The 22,040-nt window shown below is 49.7% G+C and overlaps 1 protein-coding gene across 6 annotated transcripts in view; it reads left to right on the top strand.

Annotated features, from left to right (window-relative positions):
* The window catches only part of EPB41 (erythrocyte membrane protein band 4.1), a 96,712-nt gene that overhangs the window by 10,164 nt on the left and 64,508 nt on the right, over positions 1 to 22,040 (top strand). Inside the window, exon 1 of one of the 6 annotated variants that reach the window (XM_055706202.1) lies at positions 8,862 to 8,996. The exons of 3 other annotated variants lie outside the window; for them this stretch is intronic. The gene's annotated coding sequence lies outside the window, so the exon portion shown is untranslated. Of the gene's footprint in view, positions 1 to 8,861; positions 8,997 to 9,400; positions 9,545 to 20,551; positions 20,675 to 22,040 lie in introns of those variants that run through there. 2 more of the 6 variants (XM_027812782.2, XM_027812785.2) reach the window with 2 other exon arrangements.

Genomic DNA, 22,040 nt, shown 5'->3' with positions numbered 1-22,040 from the left:
TCAGGGTAGAGGAAGGGAAGGAGTCTTTGCTTGGTAGAGCTGGTTCTTTGGGTGCAGTGGTGCCCCTGAATTGAGGTTCCTATCTCTGGAAACTTCAGAAGTTTTTGATTTGATTTACTTTTTTTAAAAAAATTTAAGGTATCCTGCTGCTAAGCTTTCCCCTTTCCTGTCCATTGCCCTCCCTTCCCAAGTAATGTCCTCTCCTCTCCCAGTAGCGGAAAGGATTGAGCCTATTTAGAGCTCTGCCCAAGCACTCAATGTACTGCCAGTCACTGATGGAAGACTTGCAGGGAAAGCAGAGGAAGGTGCTGGGAACAGACTGCTTTATTCTTAAGCTCAGCGTTATTGTATGATGCCTCACAGCGGAGGGCAGGAGGGTTTAATCAAACCCAAGCATAAACCTGTTGTTCTTACACAGAAGTAAGCGAAGCGCTGTATTTGGAAGCTGAGCAGCTGTCTTCTGTTATGAATGAGCTGTTCTTTGCTACCAAATCTCTAAAAGAAAGATCGTTAATTAACTAGAGGACCTGCCTTGATTTGAGTTGCTGAGCTCCAGCCCCACCAAACACCCAGCAGTCGTTTCAATGCAGAATAAAACTCCCCTGCACAGAAGGCGTAGCTTCAAGAGACGCAGGTTGGCAGTGTGCTGGCCAGGAGCTCATATTTGACGTAAAATGGAATACTCGCTGGTGTCACTCCTGGAGCAGGTTAGTGCGAGGCATGCCTCTACCAGCGCAGCGGCTCTAACTCTGCCAGGGTGTGCTGAAGCCAGTCATCGGCCAGAGGGTCTTCCTCCTTCGTGCTTGAGCAGACCTCAGGACACAGTCACCCATCTGGTTATCACTGCGTGACAAGTCGAGTTGGTCAAGGGTGAATTTCTTCCTTGGGGAAAGCAGGTAACCTGAACAATCCCTGGTTTGCTTTCCTCTGAGCAGTCTGACTGTGGCTTCTGCCTGCATGGGTTGTCTGTTGTCTCTCGTGTACTGCACAGAGGGGAGACAACTGCATTTCAATGGTCTTGCTTATTATAGGCTTTTGGGGTTCTGATCCCGCTGTGAGATGAAATTTGCTGTTTGCTAAATACTTGGTATAAATCTTGGTCAGCACGCAAGAAAGTTAAGTGGTACCTTGTTAGTGATGGCAAAGATAAAGGTTGTGTGGCACAGTTTCACTGGATCAGGGACAGCCCTGACCTTCACCCAGCAGAGGAAACAGCAGGCTCAGGTTGCCTTTCCATCTTTAAGCCTGGCTTATCTCCTGGGTAAACATAAAATGCATAGGAACTGTAGTAAGTGAATCTCATCTCCTGGCCTGATAAAGGGTGTTGGGCATCAGTCCTAAAAGCAGCATGCCAGCAGCTTCCATGGAGGGAGGCTGCAAGAAGCTGGAGGGCAGAAACCGTGAGGAAAAATGCTGAAGACACAAGTGGCGCAAGAGGAGCCTGTAACCTTTGAGATTGTGCTCTTGACCTTCAAGCTGAGATTCACGTATGTTGCCATTATTTGAAGCCTGTAGAGAAATCTGAGGTGAGGGTATGTGCACTGGCTGAAAAAATGTTGAGAGCTGTGTTTGTGGCAAAGGAGTTGGTAAGTACAGTGTGCCCATTAGCAGGCTGCTGCTGGGCTCTGTCTTTCCATACATTGGCATTGGCGGTGCTGAAAGCCACGTGTTGTGATCTTAAAAGTTTACCTGCACATGAAATTGTTTCTTGCTGTCACTTAATTCATGGGTCACCTAGAGAAGGGCATGGCATTGTGGAGCCGTTGAACAGCTGTTGTGTTGTGAACTTGGGTCTCCCCTTAATTCTCATTTACATATAGCTCAAAGAGGAGAAACAAATAAGGTTTCCTGCTCTTCCACCTTTCAGTGAGTTTTTCTGCTTTGAATCTCTCCTGGAAATGTAGTAGCAGGGTATCTGTTTCGCTTGTGCCACCCGTTCAGAAGAGACCATCAGAATCCGATGTGGTGTCAAGTTCTAGGGCTGGCTTAGCTTCAGTGCTTTGTAAGGCCGTGAAATAGTTCTCATTGTGGTGTTTTAAATAGCAGTGCTGCCTTCTGAATTACCATCTAATTAAATGAAAGCAAAAACTCAAAAGCAAGTGAGCTTTCTGCATCTCTTGTTGCATAAGAAAAGCTGTTTTAGTTGACCTAAAAACCGACATTGAAAAACAGCCTCAACAGAGATGCTTTCCTCCTAGCTCTGTGGGCAGTTTGTAGCAGTTGCTACTGTTCTTGGAGAGCCATTCATGCAGTGGCAGCTGCAAGCCCTCTTCAAAACAGTTACTCCTTTGAGACTTGCTTCCCTTTTGCTTGATGGTTGGAGGAACCCTGCTGTGGAGACAAATAATTAGAAATAAAAGATGGCAGCTTAATGATTATTAGCTTCTTTCTGATGCAGCCTGCGGTAAATGCAGGGGTAAGATCTGGCTAGTGTGCATCTCAAAGCTGTTGCTGCATCTCTTGCTTGGAAGATTTACCGCGTACACCATGTTAACTTGCAGCCTCTGTGGACCTGCAGAATGTGCTGAGCTAACAGGGTTATGTTATTTATTTCAGTAACAAACCTTTCTCAGAGAGGATGACTTTGGGCAATTAGCTGTGACAGTGGCAACAGTTCAGATGAAGTATGCTTCCAGCCCTCTCCATCCGTACCCACAGCTTTCCTCTGCAACATCTGATTCCCCCCTCTGCCCTCCCCAGTACTTGGATTCTGCCATAAAGCTGAACTGCTTTGGGTTTTCTTTATAAAATGAGCATGGAAAGATAGGACCTTAAATAAAGCCTCAAAATGCCTTACTTCGTAAAGCTCCAGGAAAAACTGGCAGCAATGTGATGCTATCCTCTGGGATTTTGTCCTATTGATATTTCTCTTTTGGAAGCTCGTATCCATGACTGCCAGTTTCAGAGGTTAATATACCGCATTTCAACCAAGCTGAAAAGTCTTTTTTTTTTTTTTTTAAATTTGTGATATGGAAATGCGCACCAATTAATCACTGTGCACCTGCAGAAATGCCTCTCAGCAGACGTTAGTGTGCCGTATTAGGTTGTGGGATCATCTGTAGAAAGGACTCGGTCTGATCCAGTTAGCAGCTTAAGGCAAACCCTGCAAGGTCCAAGGCGATAGCAGGCAGGGGAAGGAGCCTTGAATGAAGTGGTGCAGAGCTTCAGCTCTTATTTGTGGAAGAAATAAGGTAGCCCGTGCTCTGTTTAGAAGTTGTATTTGCTCTCCATAGCTGAAGTCTTAATTAAATAAATGTTTGGTCTTGGCAGGTGTCCCTTGCTGATGTGCAGGTCTGGCCTGCAATAACAAACTGCTGCCTGTTGTCTGGTGCTGGGTTGACGGCTTGGGTGAATTTGCTGCCCAGCCGCTGGGATACAAGCAGTGTGTTAGTACAGACTAGAGGGGCACTCCCCCAAGTACTTCACTCTAACGTACTCCTAGGTACACATCGGTCCTAAATAAACCCTGGCCTTGAAACTTTCCTTCTCTGAACCAAATTGCTCTCAGTATTTTGAAGCCAAGGGATGGTCTTTGCCCAAAGGGAGAGCGTAATTGGTACGGAGTCAAATCCACGCTTGAGTAGCCCCTAGCGAAAGCTTCACCTAACTGGTTCCTTTGTGGGGAGAAGCTACAGTTCAAAACCACCTACCTGGTGTTACTTAAACAGACCAGAGCCGCCTCTCGCTGCAGTTTGACTTCTCATCCATGCAAGGAGTAAATCAGCCGCTGACGTCCTTTGTTTGCGGTATGGCTCTTCTGCCTCCCTGCCTTAGTCCTGGTCCCTAGGTGGCACTAACTGTTATTTTTGGGTTTATTTCAACACAGGCTGCATAGCTGAGCTTGTCCCCCGCTGAAGTGACAGCTGCGTCCCTGACCAAGCTGGCTGTTCTGTTTGGTTGAGGAGGCTGGCGCAAGGGCTTGAACTTCCTCCTGCTGCCCAACCATAGAGGTTTCCAGCAGTGTCTCCTGGAATTTATTAACGAGGGGCAGGGAGCCGAGCGCTCTTTGTGAGCACGCTCCTCTGTTTTCAGTTGTGTCTCATTTTCCCCAAGACTGCTAGGGGATGGAAATCTGGTAAATGCTTGAAATGAGGGAGAGCTCGCGATGTGACGGAGGTCAGCGTGGCTGTGGGCCAGCTGTGTCTCTTTGGGTGGCTGTTCGCGTGGTTCAGCCTGTTTCTCGGGCTGTTTCTGGAGCTCAGGCTCGTGCCACGCTGGTTCTGCCGTTTCCTGAGCCTGCACTGCTTACACTCACAACATTGCCTGTAATCTTTTCTCCAGGCTTTTTAAGCACTTTCCAGATCCTTTAAGTGCAGCCACTGGTACGTTTAATACTTCCTACCCATACTTAAGGGGAAAAGTATTTCTCTCTCAATGTAGAAACATTCACTATATGAAAACTCGATCCTGCAATCTGAAGCTGGCCTCCTCTAATCTTTAAATGGTGCATCTTGGCAGAAATGCGCTTTATGCACTGTCTCTAACCCCTGGAACAAAGCGGACTTTTCAGGGAGCTGTTCTTCCCTGCACTGGCATGCAGCCTGGAGAGAGCTGGTGCTCCTCTTCATCATCTATTTTATTCCTCCTCCTTCTTGGTGTCTTGCCACACAGCAGACTAGCTCCGACTCAAGTGAACATCAACTTCACACAGACTGAATAAACCCGTGATGGGAGCTTTTTCCATGAATTAACCAGATTCTGGGTGGGATGGGAGTTCCTGGGTGTCCAGGGTGAGTTGCCCAGCCACCCCCTCTGCCTTCCCCATCTCCCCAAAAGGCACATGCATAAGCCAGCCCAGTACCAAAAAGATGTAGTGGCTCAAAAAATGGATTCTTCTGCCCATGGGAAAGAACATGCAGTTTTAGTTTGGCAACAATGGCCTTCAAAGGGCACAACTCCTGCTGTTAAAACAACCAACAAAGGAAAACTCTCCAGTAGGAAACCACACAGAGAAGGATAGGAGAAGCAGCTTGAATTTAGCAAAACTGGAGGCTAGCTGCCATGATGCCAAGGGGAATTACAGTAGCAAAATCACTTAGTCTCTTTAACTATGGAGGGTGCTGCTTGGCCCTTTAATAGCTCGCTCAACAATGAATCGATTGTTGGTTTTGGAGAGTGCTGTGACGGGCTGGACTAGATTTAATCTTTGGTTAAATTCTTGATACGGAGCCAGGTGAGTGTAGATGTTCCAGGTTGCCTTCACTGTGCACACGTGTTGTAGCAAAGCAGTGCAGCGTGTTCTAGTTCTTCATGAAAATTTCTTGACTTTGCAATTCAGCCTGTCAGAGCCTTTTTCTGGCGGTGAATTCTGCTGTGCCTGCCACTTTGTGTGCTAAATCAAGGGGTGAGCGCGGGAGAGATGCAGCGTTAGTAGAAGCACCCCTTCCTTCTAGGTAAATCATTTACCTGAAATATCTTTGTTCTAGATCACTGTTTTACAGTGAAACAAACCTTGTGAAGTCGAAAGATTTCCTTTACATCCTGTGCTTTTGGTCTTAGCCAGATCAGCACTGCTGATGGTGACAGTACATCTCGGAAGAGGAGCCAAGGGCAGAGGGCCAGTAGCTGGCAAAACTGAGCCACCTGCTCTCCTCCCACCTTGTTTGCTCTTGTGAAATGGCTGCTGCTTTGGAGACTGTCACTTGCTAGCAAAGTGTGTGAGCGAGGCACATAAACCAAATATGCCTATCGTATGTGCACATACCTATGTGTAATATCGATGCAGCTGGCCCATTTAGAGCCATAGTGGATAAAGGATTCAGTTGACCAGCTTGTTTCTTTGTTTTCCTGGAACTTGGCATAATCCTGAGTATTTGTCTTCACCTTAAATCCTGTTTGCTTTGCGGGAGGGAGCACTGATACCAGTGTGATGCACAATTCCTTTGTTTAGATTGGGAATTCCTCGAGTAGAGAAGCTCCTTGGGGTGAGGAGAGCTCTGTGCAGCCTATTGTTGTACCAGTAATGCTCTAGGCAGGGTGTTCATTGGCACTGGTGTGAGCCAGGAGCCCAGTTTTACAGCAAATTCTACCAGAAGTGCATCCTGTGGGGGCCTGCAGAGTGCTGGATCACCTTACAAATGATTGTATTTTCTTAAGAACTTACTTGAGCTGGATTTAATCTACTGTCTAGATGCTCTTAAGATGCTGGGGCACGTACATCTGAGCCGCTTGCTAGCTGCACACCCATGAAACAGGCAGAGGGTAGGGTTTGGCATCATTCTCTGTTGTGACCCAGCTGATTTGCGCTGACTGAGTCCATTGGGATCTGAGCGGTTGCGAGTGGCTTTTCAGCTCGCAGGGAACAGCTTCTGCCTGAGAGACCACGAATGCATGCCTAAAATGAATATAATTCCTCTCCTTATTCCTGTATCCAGCAGCTGAATACCAAGGAATCCTGACTTATTAGAATATTTCTTAGTCTCTAATTGACTCCTATAAAGTGACTTAAACCAGCTATAGCTGGGAGAGTTCTTTAAATATTTGCAATCCGGGCTTGGCATGGGGCAAACTGTTCTTATAGTGAAGAATTTAAGAAATTTCCATTACTTCCTATGGGATTTCAGAGGTCAGTCTGGGGCTGTGTAGGAAGGAAAAGGTTAGAAGCTAAGCCAGCGATTTACAGCAGAAGTGTGGTGTTGGTGGTGGTATTTCCATATGCAGAGGAGTGTTGCTTTTGTTTTCTTTTTTCCCTTTTTCTGCTCCCCACAAAAGGATTGCTTTGGCCTAGGTTCAAATCCCCTTGCCCCAGAAGAACATTTTCAAGGCATGCCCGTGGTACAGACCACGCGCCTCTTTTCAGATCTGATGACTGTATTGCTCTTAAGTTTCTCCTGCCGTTTCTCTGGCCACTCTTGGCCATTTGTTTGGGGTCTGAAGAGCTAAAAGCGTCCTTTGCCCTTGTGCAGAGCGTGTATGGCAGCTTGCACTAGTGTTCCCTGTGGATAAATGGTTCACTTGGGAAATAATGGCTCAAAATATGGGAGCTGCTGCTCTCTATACTCAGATGCTGGCAGATGGAGTTGGGGATCATCTGGTGATCTGAGCATGGTGGATGACGTGCTGTGTGGTGTTAAATCACTGTTCTGATGTGAAGTTTTCGTTGCCCTTGTCTCTTTTCCATGTAATCTGCAATCTGCCTTTGGTCAGCATGCGTGCATGTTACAATGAAGCAGTGTGGGTTTGTTTGCTTGTTTTTCTCAATTGCAAGAAGCTGTTGCCAAGCCCTTGCATCCAGAAATTGTGGCTCCTTTGCTCTGTGGTTTTCTCCTTAAAGCCCCTTGGATTCACATTTCCCTTGTGACACAGCCTGTTTTCAGCCCATCCCTGGGTGAGCAGTAGCGAAGGTGGCATTTGTTGTGGTGGATCAGCACCAGACATCTGAGCCCTTCATTCACAGCCTGGGCAATTAACATGCATTAATTTAATGCCGTTGGGGAGTGAAGTTGGAGCTTCAGGGCTTGTTTCAGGGGAGCTGCCTGTCTCTGGTGTAGGAGCAGCGACTTAACAGCTGCCAGACCTTTCCTAGCCTGTGTCTTTGAATCAGATGTGCTCATCTGAATCCGAGGAAACCACCAGATAGTCCAGATTTAAGGCAAAAATACCTCTCTTCCGTCCCATTAAGGGGCTTGTTGCAAGCGGTCTCAGCACTGAGGCAAGGGAAGCTGCACCATCGTGTATGTCTTGGCAGAGCCATGTCATAGACCCATAGAGGGGAAGGGGTCAATAGCTGTGAGAAGCACGTTAAGTTTTTCTAGAAAATGGGGTTTGTTTGGCTCCTATTTAGCACAAGTGTGCTTATCACTGCGTCGGTACTAGTGAAGGCTTCGGTGTGAGGATGCAGCCATCCCAACCAGGGCATGCGTCAGCCCAGGGTGTTACCTGCTGACAAAGGGCTAGGACATTTGCTCTTAATGCAAGGAGAACGAAGTGCCTGATCACTTAATTCTCTTTGGGAGACACAACGGAGATGCCACCATCTTTTGGGGTTGTGTAAATATTTGAGAGGGATTTGGTCCCCCTGAAGCCGACTGGGCTGGCGCTGCCTCACTGGAGCTCCGTGGAAATGCTGACAAGAGGCTGGGGAGCATTTTGTTCCAGCGTATGTGGCGAGGGGAGCCGGATGGCTCTGTTTGACAAAAAAAAGCCTTATAATTTGGCTGTAGGTGAGGCAGAGCCACTCGGTACAGTTGGGCGCAGGGTTGTGGAGTGGCGAGCAGGTCAGTCTCCCCGGCGGGGTTTTGCACATCTTGTTGACCTCGGTCAACTCGCCATCTCGGCTGGGCCAGTACCTGGCTCCCAAAGGCCTTTATTTTTTTAAATATAAGAAAGCCCCAGGAACGTACGCCCCCCCTGCCCCGGGTCCTCCTGTGTGAGCTGGGCCACAACTTTCTGTATTTAAAATCTAGGTCACGGAGGGAGGGGAGCGCAGCCCGCTGCCGCTCGGCGTTACCGGCAGGCCGGGCCCCTCCGGCCCCTTCCCTACCGGTTACGGGCGGCGGTGACTGATCGCGGCCCCCTTCCCCCGCCCCAACCCCCTCCCCCACACCGGCTTAGCGCCGGGCCGGCAGGGAGGGCTGCCGGTAATCCCGTCACTCCAGCCCCCCCTCCCGGGGCGTTCTGCCGCCGAGCTGAGGGAGGCGGCCGGGCCGCGGCGCCTGAGGGCCGCCCGCGGGCGCGGAGCCCCGGCCGTGAGGGAGGGAAACGGGGTGGGGGGGGGGCGATGAGGGGGCGCGCGCTCCCGCTGCCCCCACCCTCCCCGCCAGCCGCCGTTTCTCCCGCGCCAATAGCGGCGCGGCGCTGGCGGCCCGCCCCCTGCTCTGGGCCAATGGGAACTTACTACAGTGTTGTGGGCGGGGCCGGGGCCGGGCGCAGCGCAGCGCGCAGCGGGGCGGGCCGGGCGCGGAGCTGAGCGCGGAGCGGAGCGGCCCCGCCGTGCGGCACCGGGGGCTCTGCGCGGCCCGGCGGCAGGGCGGCAGGGAGCGGGGGCGGCCTCGCGGGTAAGTGCGGGCCGGGAGCGCGGGTGCGCGCGCGCGGTTGTTGCGCGTGCAAGCGGCGTGTCGGCGCGTGCCCGCGGTCCCCGTGCCGTGCGCTTCGCGTGCACCGGGTGTGCGCGCCCGCGCTTGCGCGGCGTGTAGCGGTGCATGCACGCGGTGCGTGTGTTCACGTGCGTGCGACCCGCGCCTCTGCGCGGGGTGTGCGTGTGCAGGGGCTGCGCGCACCTCCCTGCGCGGAAAGGATGCGTGTGCGCGGGGTGCTTGCACACGCAGGGCGCTTTGCGCGGGCAGCGGGGGTGTGCGGCGTGTGCTCGCTGCGGTCTCTGGTGCATGTGCGTGTGCAGCCTGCGTGTGTGCACGGTGCATCCGTGTTTGCGTGGCGTGTCCGTGTTTGCACGGTGTAGCGGAGTGTGCGTGGCGCATCCGTGTTTGCAGCGTGTATCCGTGTGTGCGCGGCGCGGTGTGCAAGCTCTCTGCGGGGGTGCGTGATGTGTCATGGAGAACTGGAAGCCAAAAGGCTGAGGCTCAGCCGGAGACACATTCTGCAGGAGGTGAGAAATAGGGGGGACGCGGCAGGACGGGGGAACACAGCGTGGGGGATCTGGCACCCAGCGCCCCCCATTGCAGGGGCGGTGGGTGCCCAGGGCTGCTGGTAGCCCAGCTGGGATCCCAGTTCTGCCCGGAGTCCATTGTCCTGGAGGAGGAGGAGGAATGAGACATGGCGGGGAAGGGCACTGGGCTCTGCAAACTGGCGGGGCCCCGCTCGCCCACCGTGGGATGGATGTGGGTGCTGTGGTCTGGCACCGGCTGGGCGAAGGCTCATTGTGCATCCCAATTCCCTCAGAATTCCAGCTCAGGAAAACACCTCGGCCCACTGGGAAGCAACGCTCTTCAGCTAAAAGGATTTTCCGCCAAGGCGTATGTTTATTTTTTCTCTCTGGGAAGGCAGCGTGTACAATGGGAATGACTCCACCGGGTCCAGAACGAGTTAAAATTGTGCCCTGACCGCGTCTGCCAGTGCTGTGCCTGGAGCCTGGAGCATCTTGAGCCCCAGTGCTGGAGCATTTCTTGGGGAAAATGAACTTGCAACCCCTTTGTGCCCCGGGGGGGCTGCGTGCATTTTGGGGGGGCTGGTCCTGGGCAGAGGCCAGTGGCCCCCCTGGCTGTGGGTGTGTAAATGCTTGTTTAGGAATTGTACGTCCAGCTGCAAAGAGAACATTTTTTAAGAGACACTCCAAATTCTGGGGCAAGTGTTGTGCTGGAAATCATAGTTCAGTTATAATTCAGTACTCTGGGTTAGAATTTGATTAAGGTACTGGTGACAATACAGAGAAGCAAAGCAAAATCTTATTTTTGAGCAACAGCACAAAACTAATTTTTGCTTTACCTTGCTGTTTGTATTTAGGATTTTGAGGCTTTCCACGTACGCTAGGTTTTGTTTGCGTGAGTTAGGCAGATCTGGAGGGTTGGTCCTTTTAATTAATTGATTCTTATTTTACAATTGTGTTAGCGAATGTACAAGCAATCCTGGGAAGGTCTCAGGGGAGGAGAATAGAGCCATGTATCGATGGGAGACGCGGAGGGGCTCCGACCTGGCTGCTATCGCTGTTCGTTGAGGTGATGATGCCATGGAGTGCAGTTCCTTTCACAATTAGCTGACTGGCATGTTGCTGCCCCAGGAGCTGCTCCCTTCCCTTGAAAGGGTTGGTTGTGTTGTTTGTTTGTGTGGTGTGGGTTTTTGTTTTTTGTTTTTTTTTTTTTTGTAATGGCTGGCACAACCGTATTTTTAATTTATTGAAGGTTTTCCTGCGGTGTCGTGGTGGTGGTGAGCAGGGCTGTCCTGCTTGCAGTGTATGTCAGGTGCCAGTGCTGCTGCTGCACTTGATGTTTATTTTTTTACATCACAGTGCCAACCTCTAGCAACTTCAGTTATGTTGCTGTGACGATTTTGAGTGTTGGGTGTGATTTAAAAGCCAGCGGGGTCTTTTGCATATCTCTGCTGACATGGCCTCAATAAAGAAGGTGAGGATTTTCTGGGATTCCCATGGACAAACATAATCTGCTGCAGAAGGTAAATATCAGGATAAACAGCACTCCTTACCTTTAAAACTCAATTAGAGCCTTATGAGACAGAGAGAAGGATGATATTCCTGCCCCCCCCCCCCCCCCCCAATAGATTATTTCCTGTATTGGTCTAGGTTAGAAGCAGAGGAATTATCTGTGTTTTCATCCGATCTCATAATTGCAATTTAAAAGGAGCTGTTAGCAGAAGCAGGGGTTGATGGGCAGCAGTCTCTTGGTCGCTCCTGGCCAGGGCGAGGGGAGGAAGGACTGCTCTCAGCCTGTTCCAAAACACCGTGTGTTCCCAGATCCTAAAAATGCTTTAGACATTGATCCCCCAAATCTACGGCTTCTGTCTGCGGCTGCCAAGCGCCCGCGTGCTCCGCATGAATGGACGTGGTATTTTCACTTGACAGCATTTGATTTTCAGAAAGCGGTAAAACATCTCTCTTCTGACACCCCATTTACTGCTTGTTGAGCAAATATTGGAATTGATGGGAGGTCGGCTGGTAGGTACGTGGCTTCTCTAGCATGCAGCCATGTTTACAAATTCATTCATTAGTGATCAAAGTGTTGCTGTGCCGGGGTAGCTTGCGGGCTTCCAGCCATGGGATGTTGGGATGCTCCGTGTGCTTTGATATGTTGATGGGTGGATGATGATGCTGGGGATGTGGCTGGTAACGTGCTGCTGACGGAAGGCAGTGGCTCTCTACTAGGTTTTCACCAGGAGTTATTCAGCATCTTGGAGGAGTCTTGGATTTTTGGGGTCAGCAGGCAAAACCCTGGCTCCTCATCCTCTGGGCGGTTCGGTGGAGGTGTTGGCTGTGCGTCCACAGCATCTGGCCAGGAGTTTCTCATTAAACATCTTTCCTTGTGTTCCCTAATGAGGGGTGTTTGGTGAGAGCCTCTTCATTTGGGGAAACCGTGACAGTACCCATTCTGCTGCAGAGCGGGTTTTTCTTCATCCTCTTAATGCCACATTGCATTTATTTCTTGGAAAAAGCCCGAGAAGTTGGTGCTGTGTCCGTGGTGCGTGGTGGGAGCTCTGGGCTTTCTCCAGGTGTCTGGGCCAGGGGATCTGCAACAGAGGGAAAACCCAGGGGAGTGGGTGGCGGAGTGGGTGCTTCCCACTGTGCTGCTGCTGGAGATGTGCGTGGGTCTGCAGGTGGGGAGCCCGAGCTGGGCTGTGTGTCCTGCTGCCCTGGGTGAGTGCCTGGACTTGCTCTGCTTGCTGCAGCTGCTTTTACATTCATGGTAATAAGCTGTGATGAATCAGAGATGTTGCTTTAATAAAGTAAGTCTTTGAGGGGCCTGTGGCAGCCCTTATTTCCTTTTATAAAAAACTTACTTTGTGCTTTTAAACTCTGCTGCGGATCTGCTGGTTTCTTCCTGACTGCAGTTCACCCCCATGCAACTTTTCTGGAGCAGAAGGAATGGCAGATCCTCGGATTGTTCAGACTCGGGGCTGTGTTTTGTTGCTGTCGTGTGCATCTCTCTGGGGAAGCTTGATGTGAAGCTTTGCACCTCAAGTGAAAATTGCACTCTGGGCTTGGTGATCTTTTACAATGTTTGTTCTGCTTTCTTGGTGCTTGGCTTTTGCTGTAATCTTGTGTAGATTAAGCAGGTGGCTATACGTAAAGATTTCACCCCATACTTCTCATCTGCTACGTTGTTTTGATCAGTACTGTGGTTCCTTAAGTTGCAAAGAACTGTAGGATGCGGCATAGCAGGGATTTATCTTTGTCCGTTGGATGGATTAGGTGGGAATGTTCATGGCTTGTACTTAATCCAGATTAATATTATTAGTTTCTTTACGTTCAGTCGGTTGTTTACGCTTGTTTTCTGTTTATGTGAATTTTTGCTTGTGTAATGCTGCTAACATTATGTATTAAAAGCAAATACTTTTAATTTGTCTCTGTAGATGGACTAAATCCTTCCCCCTCCCTTTTTTTTTTTTTTTTTTTTTAATGAAGCAGTTCCACAGAGAGGAAAATTGCATGGGCTTGTGGGGGGGTGTTTCAAGAAATCATACTCTTCCAGGGCATGCTCCTCCAGACCCCGCTGTGTTTCTGGTATGGGCTTTTTAAACAAATTCGCATGCCAGCTTGCTTTAGCTGCTGTGCTCAGAGCAAACGTCTGCAGCAGTGCTTTATGATTTATAATTTATTACAGCACTTGAACTCCGGTGCTTTTGGAGGGGACTGAGTGTTTTGTATCTCCCTGGTCTCAGTGCAGAGCCTGGAAGGCGTAGGAAGAGCAGCAGCTCTGGGGAGCGTTTCTGCTCACGGCGTGTTTCTGGCAACGCGGGTGTTGCGGAGAGTGGTCCTTTCCATCTCTTGGCGAGGGTGAGTGCCATGGGATGTCAGCCGGGCTTTCCAGCAGGTTCACACCACGAAGTAACATCCTCGGTGGCCACCCGAGGAAAACCCTGCGCTTGGAGAGGAGCCTTTGTTCTGCCCGAACCAAGGTCCTTCTTGCAGTGATCAGGTCAGCCCGAGTTGTAACGGCAGCAGAATGCACCGTGGATGGAGCCCTGCAGCTGGAAGCGTGGTTTGGAAGCAGCAGGAGAAGATCTGGGCTAGTTAGCTGTTTCTATGAAAAACACAATTCCTTTGAACCCGCGGGTCACCGGTTGTAGGCTGATTATTTCCTCCCCTTCCCCACCCCATGTAATGCGTGTGTGTGAGAGAGATAATTAAAAGCTTTTAGTTAAATAAATAACTAAGCCGCTCACGCGGCTTTATAGTAGAATTGCAGAGTCAAACGCTCGGAGGTAGAAGATGGCGTGTGCATCCCCTCTGCTCTTCCGAGCGAGTGCAGACCAGCACGGTCTCCGTGTGTGATCGCACTCGGGCTTTGCCCCCACAGGGCTTGCGTACCGCTAAGTATAAACGAAAGCTGCCCGCTAAGTGGGGACAGTCCCGTCCCATTGTGGACGGGGCCCCGGGCTGTATTTATTCCCTGTTATTCAAACTCTGCTCGGGAGGATTAATAATTCCTGCCCGGGTTCATCTGCCATGCCTGTGTGCAAATGAATCAAAAGATGGTCTTTGCAATTTGCGTGTGGATGCTTCGGGACAGGTAATGGTGTAAGCATTGATGGGCAGTTTGGTTTTATCCCTTAGATGTGGAGTGTGGTGGAACGTTTTATATTCAAGGGTTCTGCCTTTGTGAGCTGCCCGCAGTGCCTCCAGCCAGGCACTCGGAAAATGAGAAACACGCAGCTGGTGGCTCCATTCCTGGGGAGTTTTAAGAGTCGTTCGTCACTGGAGCAGCGGCTCGTTCATGGGAGGGTAAAAATCTGTCAGGTCCAGATTCAGCTGCCATAGCTCGGAAATGTTTCTCCTCCTGCAACCCTGCCTTCCTTGCTGCCTTCCAGTTCCTGAAACAAAGGGTAAGAGGGCCCTACCACCAAGTATTCCTGATCTCCCCTCTTGAGGAGAGGGTCGGAGGAGAGCAGGGTGCCCTGGGGCTTTACGGGAAGATGCACATTTTAGCAGGTGCAGAGGCAGCTCCGTCTGGTGTTCTGCAGCCTGACAGACCCCCCCAAACAGAAACTGCTGGTCTGTCTTTTAAACACTGGCTTCTGCATGCGGGTAGTTTCTTAGTCCTGCTTGCAAACACGCTGATCCCATCAGCATCATTTGATGTGCACATCACTGGTTAGAGACAGGAGCCGGTGGGACCCTGCGGGGACGCAGCCCCTTGGGTGGACAGGGAGAAGAGCAGTGGCGGGCCAGGGAGCCTCCTGGTCTTTGTGCAGGTGGAAACACAGCTGTTCGTTTTGGCCAAAAAGTCTTAAAATGCAGTGTTAGGCTGAAGTTTTCTGTCTTAGGTACCTGTTTTACAACCATTGGCAGCGATTGACATGTAAGATGGAAATTGTATGTTTAAATTGTGTGGGGGACTGTTGGTGTGAGGTCAGAAGAAATGCCAGCTAACCCGTGTGTCTGTTTCTCCCGCATGAGTTGCGTGTAAGCGTATAGAGGCGGTAAAAGAAGCTGTCTATAAGATAAACATGCCCTTACACAGGCAGATGGCAGAGGATGTGTTCCCAGGCTTCTTGTAGGAGGAAGGGGTCATGTCCCATGCAAGAAAACAGCATTTTTAGGATCCTCAGTAGCAAGTATTAAAATTTGAGCAGTGAGAAACCAGGTGAGGTGAGTCCTGGGCACTGCCTTGTGTCCCTCCATCCCTCCTGGGGGTGTACCCTCCCAAGGATGTCCCTCCATCCCTCCCAGGCAGTGCCAGTGCTGCCCCCATGTCCCTCCATCCCTCCTGGGGTTGGTGCCGGCGGCCGATGCTGATATCGGCCGATGCTGATATCGTTGCTTTTTTATCTCCAGCTGCCAACTTGAAAGTGAGTATGTGTGGTGAGAAGCTAGTGAAAGTCTCGGTGAATAAGCACATCGCGTAGCAGTACTGTAAAACCTGAGTGTGGGCTGCCTGGTTCAGCTGCTGGAATAACTGCCATCTAGGTACACGTTGGGAATGTTTGGGGCTTGGGGAAGGGTCTGGCTGCAGAGAAAAATGACAGTTTTCAGCTGTTTGTCCATAGTTCTAGTCAAAAGGGTTTAAGGACCCCCAAGCTTTCTTGGAGAGGGGGAAAAACTAGGGAGAGAAACTGATTTGGGAGGGGATAACACAGGCTAAAAAGATGTTGCTTTTCTGTCGGTTTTCATGTGCACCTGGGCCCCCTGGGGTGTTTAAAGGTGATGGAAAAGAGCTCTTGCAGATGCCCAGGTTAGTTGAGTTAATTACACGGATCAGCTGACTCCATTCTTCAGGAGTTTCTGAAAAATAATTCAGTAGTGCAGAGGATGGGTGCAGGATGGACCCTGGAGAAGGGGGTTTATCTGCGGTGAAGCCAGGGGGAGCATTGGGTGTGATTGCATCAACGTGGGAAGGGTGTGCTGCCGATAGCGTGGGGAAATGGCCATGTGCTGAATTCATCTGACTTCAGCAGCCTCCGATACCGTTTCCAGCGTGTTTCGTTAGAGGAAATAATTTCTTTAGACTTCTTGTTGAGTTTTTTTTTTTTTTTTGTTGCTGTTGTTGCTGTAACTGCTGCTTCTGTTATTTCCCGCCTGTCTACCTAGATGCTGTCTTCAGAAAACACTTCCTTTGTTTATAGGCGGCAGTGTCTGGTTTGTTTGCTCCCGCCTGTCTCTTTGCTTCCCTTCCCTCCCCCAGGAAACGGTGGAGAAAAGCTGGAGGTGGCTGATGAGGTTAGAGCAGCCGTCGCACCCGTCCCAGGGCAGGGATCCCATCCCATCGTGCGTCCCTGCCCCTCTCTGCAGCGTGGTTTGGGATGCTTCGCCCCCTCGTTAGAATCGGTAATGAGAACCCAAGGGGCCAGCAGGAAAGAATGACCTTTTTCCCCTCTGCTTGCATACCGGAGCCAGTATTTTGTCAATTTTATTTTGCTTCTGAAGTGAGATGCGTTGAGTAGCCGGTGTCACCCATCCTCTCAGTTTTGGGGCACTGATGCAGAAAATGTTCCTCAGTTGCGTTCAGGTGCCCCCGACCCCCACCTGCAGATGCACCTGAACAGTGTCTTGGGTGCTGGCCGGGCAGCCAGCAGTGGCTGGGCGGCGTTACTGGCATCGTATTTTGCAGCTACTGCTCTTGGTTTATTTAAAGATGATGATTGGCTCTCTTCCTCTGACCTGATGGTGACAAACGGTGATATTCCTTTTGTAAAGATGTAGTTTATTAAAAAAAAGTTCCCACCGTATGATGAATAGAGAGGGAGAGCTCGGGGAAACTGAATCTATTAGTGTTATGTGCCTGCACGCCTCCAGAGGCAGGAACGGGACTAGATAATGAACGTGAGAGATGACTTAAGCAAAGCAAGGAGCCTTGCAAGTACACTGAGATTTGGTATTTCGCTGTGACACTTTTCTTACAGCTTTATTTCTTTCTATAATTGAACTGGACTCTGCAGCATGAGTATTGCTTGATTATTGCCCTGGCGGGGTGGTTCAGGCTGCATGATCCATGCAGTGCTCATCGCAGAAAAGGCTGGCGATCTAGTAATGCAAATACTTGATGCAAAAGCTTAAACTTTTTTCTCCTTTTGTTTTTTTGAGGTAGATGCACAGCTGCACCTCTGCCAGCGGTTAGGTTCGTTGCACACCCAGGTGAAGCGAGCGGCAGGGCTGGTCGGTGTAGGGAGGCCTGGCAGCACCTGGTGCCCGGGCATCAATCACGCACGGGTGGAGGGGGTTGTGAGGTTTGCACAGAGCTCGGCGGTGGCTTGGCGAGGTGCAAGCCTGGCTGCAGGGTTAGCTTTGTTTGCTGGGCTAGTGCTGCCGTTGGAAGTGGTTGCACATTAACTATTTCTCATGATTTCTCATCGCCAGCGGTTGTAAATCACTTGCATAGTAGGAACAGGCGCAAAAAGCCTTCAGCCTGGGTTTTGCTGTGCAGCACACCACCTCCTGCCTGGCACTCCTAAGTTGAAAACAGAATTGTAAGGAAATAAAGGACTGTGCCCTTTTGATGCACGAACTAGAAAATCAACTGAAAAACTGTCGGTACGTCTTGCTCATCTCAGAAACATTTTAACCTTCTGAAACTTGTCACACTGGCAAAAAAACAAGTAGTGATTAGTTATACTGAAACTAAAGTTTGATCAGTTGTAACTTTTGTAGCACTTCAGCTTTACCACTAGAAAAATGCCTCCGGATAGGTGAAGAACATTTGTTGTTTTACTGAAAACACCCGTGGTAATAAACCTTATCACAATCTGCTGAGGGTGGAGAGGACATAGGCTGAAGTCGCAGCCACGCATCTCTGAAGTAGGAGATTTGTGGGCGAGTTGTTCCTGTGTACTTCAAGGATCTGCTTATTTTTCCCCCTGCGTTGAGTACCCTGCTCCGCTTCAGCAGACACACTCCCTGAGGAAATATTTTTGAGACATTTCTTTAAAACGAAAATAAAAGCAAGGGGAGAAAAGAACAAGCCTCTCCGTATTCCTTCAGTTGGAAAACATCATCAGAGCTTTTCTAATGGAGCAACAGCATTTGGGATTTATGAAAACAGTGCAGAAATGCAGCCAGCTGCACCCCGCGAGGTTGAGCATCGTCTCAACATCCCTACGTAAGCCAAGCCCAGCAGTCACTCGGTTCCTCCTCTCTGGAGGAAACAGTGACTGGGAAACATGCAGTTTTCATCTGCCTTTCTGAGTTAACCTCCTTCCCTTGCGCTTCCCGCCCCCCCCCCCTTTTTACAGTGTTTTTGCCTAGTCACAAGGTGTTTCATGGGTGCAACCAGTTTGGGTGCTGCGAGTCAGAGAGGTTTGGGAATGAGTCACCAGAGCTCAGGATGGGCCAAGTTTCTTGAAAACAACCTGGGAGCACAAGTGTAAAATTAAGGGTTGACTCCAAGACACAAAAGGATCCAGACTTGGTATTGGCAGCTATGAGCTCTTTTCATGGTGTTTTGGGAAATAATGCTTGAAATTTGTTGCTCTCTTTTAAAGAAAGATCTGTCTTTGCCTCAAGCAGTGAATTATCATTTTTTACCAATGCAAATCAGAAAAAATTCAGCTTGGAGCAGTGCAGATATTTGATTTTTAAGTCGATCGTTCGTCACACAAGTAATGAGCCACTGTGGTGCCTTGTGCGGCCCCTTATGGCTTTGTAGGATTGTAGTGATCATATATGTGATTTGCATTTATTACGAGGAAAAGTGGATTGTGGCGCTTGCGTTTTAGTAGGCAGACTGTCTTTTTGCTTGAATCACTCTAGATGAGGATGTTTGTGTTTCACCTGAGATCCACCCATCTCTTTCATTAAACAAGAACGTTTGGTATATGCCACCAGCAGTAAAAGCCTGTGCCGCCGTTGCCTCATTCCTGGTCGCAAGAGCACGTTTATGTTTGTGTAGCGTATTTTAAACCATGCTGGAAGTCAGTTTCGCTGCTTAAAATGAACTCCTTTTGGAAACTAACAGCTTACGGGGTGACCACTAATTGACTTAATTGCTCTTCTTAATATTAAATATACTGTGGATTAAAAAGGCACATTCTGCTGCCCCAAAGTGCTCGACCAAAGCGGTCCCAGATGCACGTGAGTCGGCCACGTTCCCTGTGTCCCCACGCGGGCACATCCCTGATGTGAGCAGTCTGTGCCACCGCGGTGCTCCCTGCCCCTGCTCCAGTGGGGTCCTCAAGCCCTGCTGAGCAAACCTGTGGTGAGATGGGTTTCTATCAAAAAAGCTTGTGTTTGGCAAGGGCTGGGAGCAGAAACGAAGCACGGAGAAGAACGATTTACCTCTTTATTTTCCTCTTGTATGTAGAAGAAGCCTAGCACTGACCTTCCTGCTGCTGTCAAGAGCGAGTTTTGCAGTGCCGTTCGTGAAGCACTTTGAAAGCCTGCTGCACCATGCAAAGAGAAACGCATGTTAAAAAAAAATAAAACATCTAATAATTAAAAAATTAGTAGATAATTGTGCTAAAGCGGTATTTCCTTCTGGCGTATAGCTGTTTCACATAAGTGGCACTGCATCAGTCCTTTGCACAACAGATATCTATTTTTAGAAAGGAAAAAAAGAGACCAAAGTTTACGGGATCTTTCTCAAAATCTGACAGAAGGATGTCTTGCAGCGGGGTGATTATTAAATCTGAGCAATGTGAGTTGCAAAATAACTTCTTGCGCCGCTGTCTGCAGATGTCAGTGCATTTGTGAAGGCTTTGCAAGCTGCAGAGGGTTGCTGTGGGCTGCTCCCCAAGGCTGGTGATGTGCCCCCCTGTACCCGGACCCTGCAGCGGAGAGTTGTTTTGGGTCCTACCTCCCAGATCTGCTGCTAATGCCAGAATGGGCTCAGTTTAAAGTGACCTGTGCTTGGAGGGAGGTGGTTTTCAGGCATTTCTCCTGAAATGTCTGGGGAGTTTGGGGTCTCCATCCTCCTTTTTGTGAATGGTTTGCCAAAGGCACTTGCAACTTACATGAATTTACGCGGCACTGGCTGCCGATGCTATGTGTGCCCTGCATCTCAGAGGCTGCCGGGTTCAGGTCACCAGTGCTGAACTGGTGCGGTGTTTTGTTGAATCCTAAAGAAGAAAACAGACCTTTAATGCTGTGGATGCGTGGGGGATCCAAGGGGCTGGCGGAGGCTGCTGAGATCTGGCCATTGAGGCTACAATGACCTTCTCCTCATCTGCCATTTCACACCAGACCTGTTCTTCTTGCTCAGGGCTGTTAGTCCACCACTGAGACTGGGAATCTATGTTTCTTTTCCCAGAAAAGATGCAGGCTGGTCCTGGATGCAGGCAGGTTTGAAGCAGTGCCACCAACTCCGTGTGGCGCAGCTGGCAGCAACCTCGTGCGCAGGGAACTCTGTAATTAATGTCGGCTCTTGAGCACTGAGTAATTGGGAGCAGTAATTGGATGGTAGCTTAAGAGTAGGAGCGTGGTTAAATAAAACAAACAGGCTTGCAATCGTAACGTCAGCAGGTAAAATGCCTAGGAAACAGCAAGTCCACATGGCAGTGACGTGCACCACGAGCGAGGTCTGCGCTGATCGCAGGCGTGCTGTGCAGCAAGCCCAGCGAAAATGAAAGGTGCAGGGACGGGCGCCTCCTTCCCCAGGTGCTGAAGAGGGGATGCCACCTGGTAAGGCAGATATTTTTAAAGCATTTTGCTCGCTTAGGAATAAGATGATGAAACGTTCTTGATGTGGAGTTGTAATTCACTCCTAAACAGTTTTGCAACTTGTTTAGCTTGGGGAGCTGGGCTGTGCTGGGGCTGCTGCGTGTGCGTGCACCAACGTCCTAGATGGGAGAGCAGCTCATTACATCTGCTTCTGTCTTTGCTTTGCTTTTAACTCTTAAACCACGCTTCTTGCCACTGTAAGGGCTGCAAAAACCAACCTGCTTTCTGGAGCTGGTGTGGCTTTTCTCTGCTTTCATTTTCCACACTGCCCTGCTGACAGCTTACACCAGGGAGGACGTGTCTCGGAGTGAGCTGAACCCCGGTCAGACCTCGTTTGCACATTCAGTATTTTCGTCTTATGAAGGAGCAGGCGGACGTTTACCTTCAGCTTGTGTATATATAAAGAGATCCTGAAGGAAGTGCAAAGGAGGTGGTTTAAGGGTGTATTTGTTGGAGGAGTAAAGAGCCGGTTTGGCATGAGCCTCCTGGCTGGGGGAGCCTGGGTGAGCTCACTGATGCTTTTTGCTCTCTCCACTCTTTCGCCTGGCCTCGTTTGAAGGGTCTCCTCATGGCAGTTTTAGCTCGAACAATGATATCACCAGAGCTTGCAGAAAAGAGGATTTGTGTGGCATTTTATTCCCTTGTGCTGCATGAATGTGGATTTCAGCAATATTGTTGTGTGGCTCCTGCTGTCAGCAGCACAGTGAAAAGAGTAGCTCACTTGTCTGGTATTGCGGCTGTGGGACTTGCAGCACTTTTGCAGCATAATTTTAGCTGGGGCTCTCCATTCAGTCTTCAGTACTGGGTGCCGGACAAGACCAGTAGGTTTAGAGTCCGAAATACGGAGGCTTGTAAAGTTTGTTGTAAATTTTTGCAAGGTTTTGGTACTTGCTAAATACCTGAGCCATGCTCAGTCCCCACGAGTCTGTGGAGCTTTCAGCTGGATGAAGCAGTGTTAGGCTCAATGAGGCTTCAGTTGTGCATGAGGCAATTGCACAACTGGGATTTAAATATAAAAAAGGGAAAAATAAGCAAAGCTTCTCCAAAAAAACACGTAGTTATTCATACCGCCTTTGTATTGTTGGGGGGGTGTGCGCGCACAAATGTGCGCACATTTTGAATAGCGTAAGGATTATTCTGAGACCTAACTCGTAAAATAAGTATCAATGGGATGTAAATTGTGTACACAAGGCCAGTAGCTTATCCAGAGAGCAGCGCTAACCTCAGCTACCATTTATTTTAGCAGGGAGATACTTAAACCAGCTGCTTTCTGTTTTCCGCATATGCCTTATCTCTACTAAAGGGAATATTTTGTCTTGCACGACTC

Source organism: Falco cherrug, chromosome 3 (genome assembly GCF_023634085.1).
Source record: "Falco cherrug isolate bFalChe1 chromosome 3, bFalChe1.pri, whole genome shotgun sequence".
NCBI lineage: Eukaryota > Metazoa > Chordata > Aves > Falconiformes > Falconidae > Falco > Falco cherrug.
The sequence above is the reverse complement of the archived record's forward strand: the minus strand, read 5'-3'. Positions and strand labels throughout refer to the sequence as shown.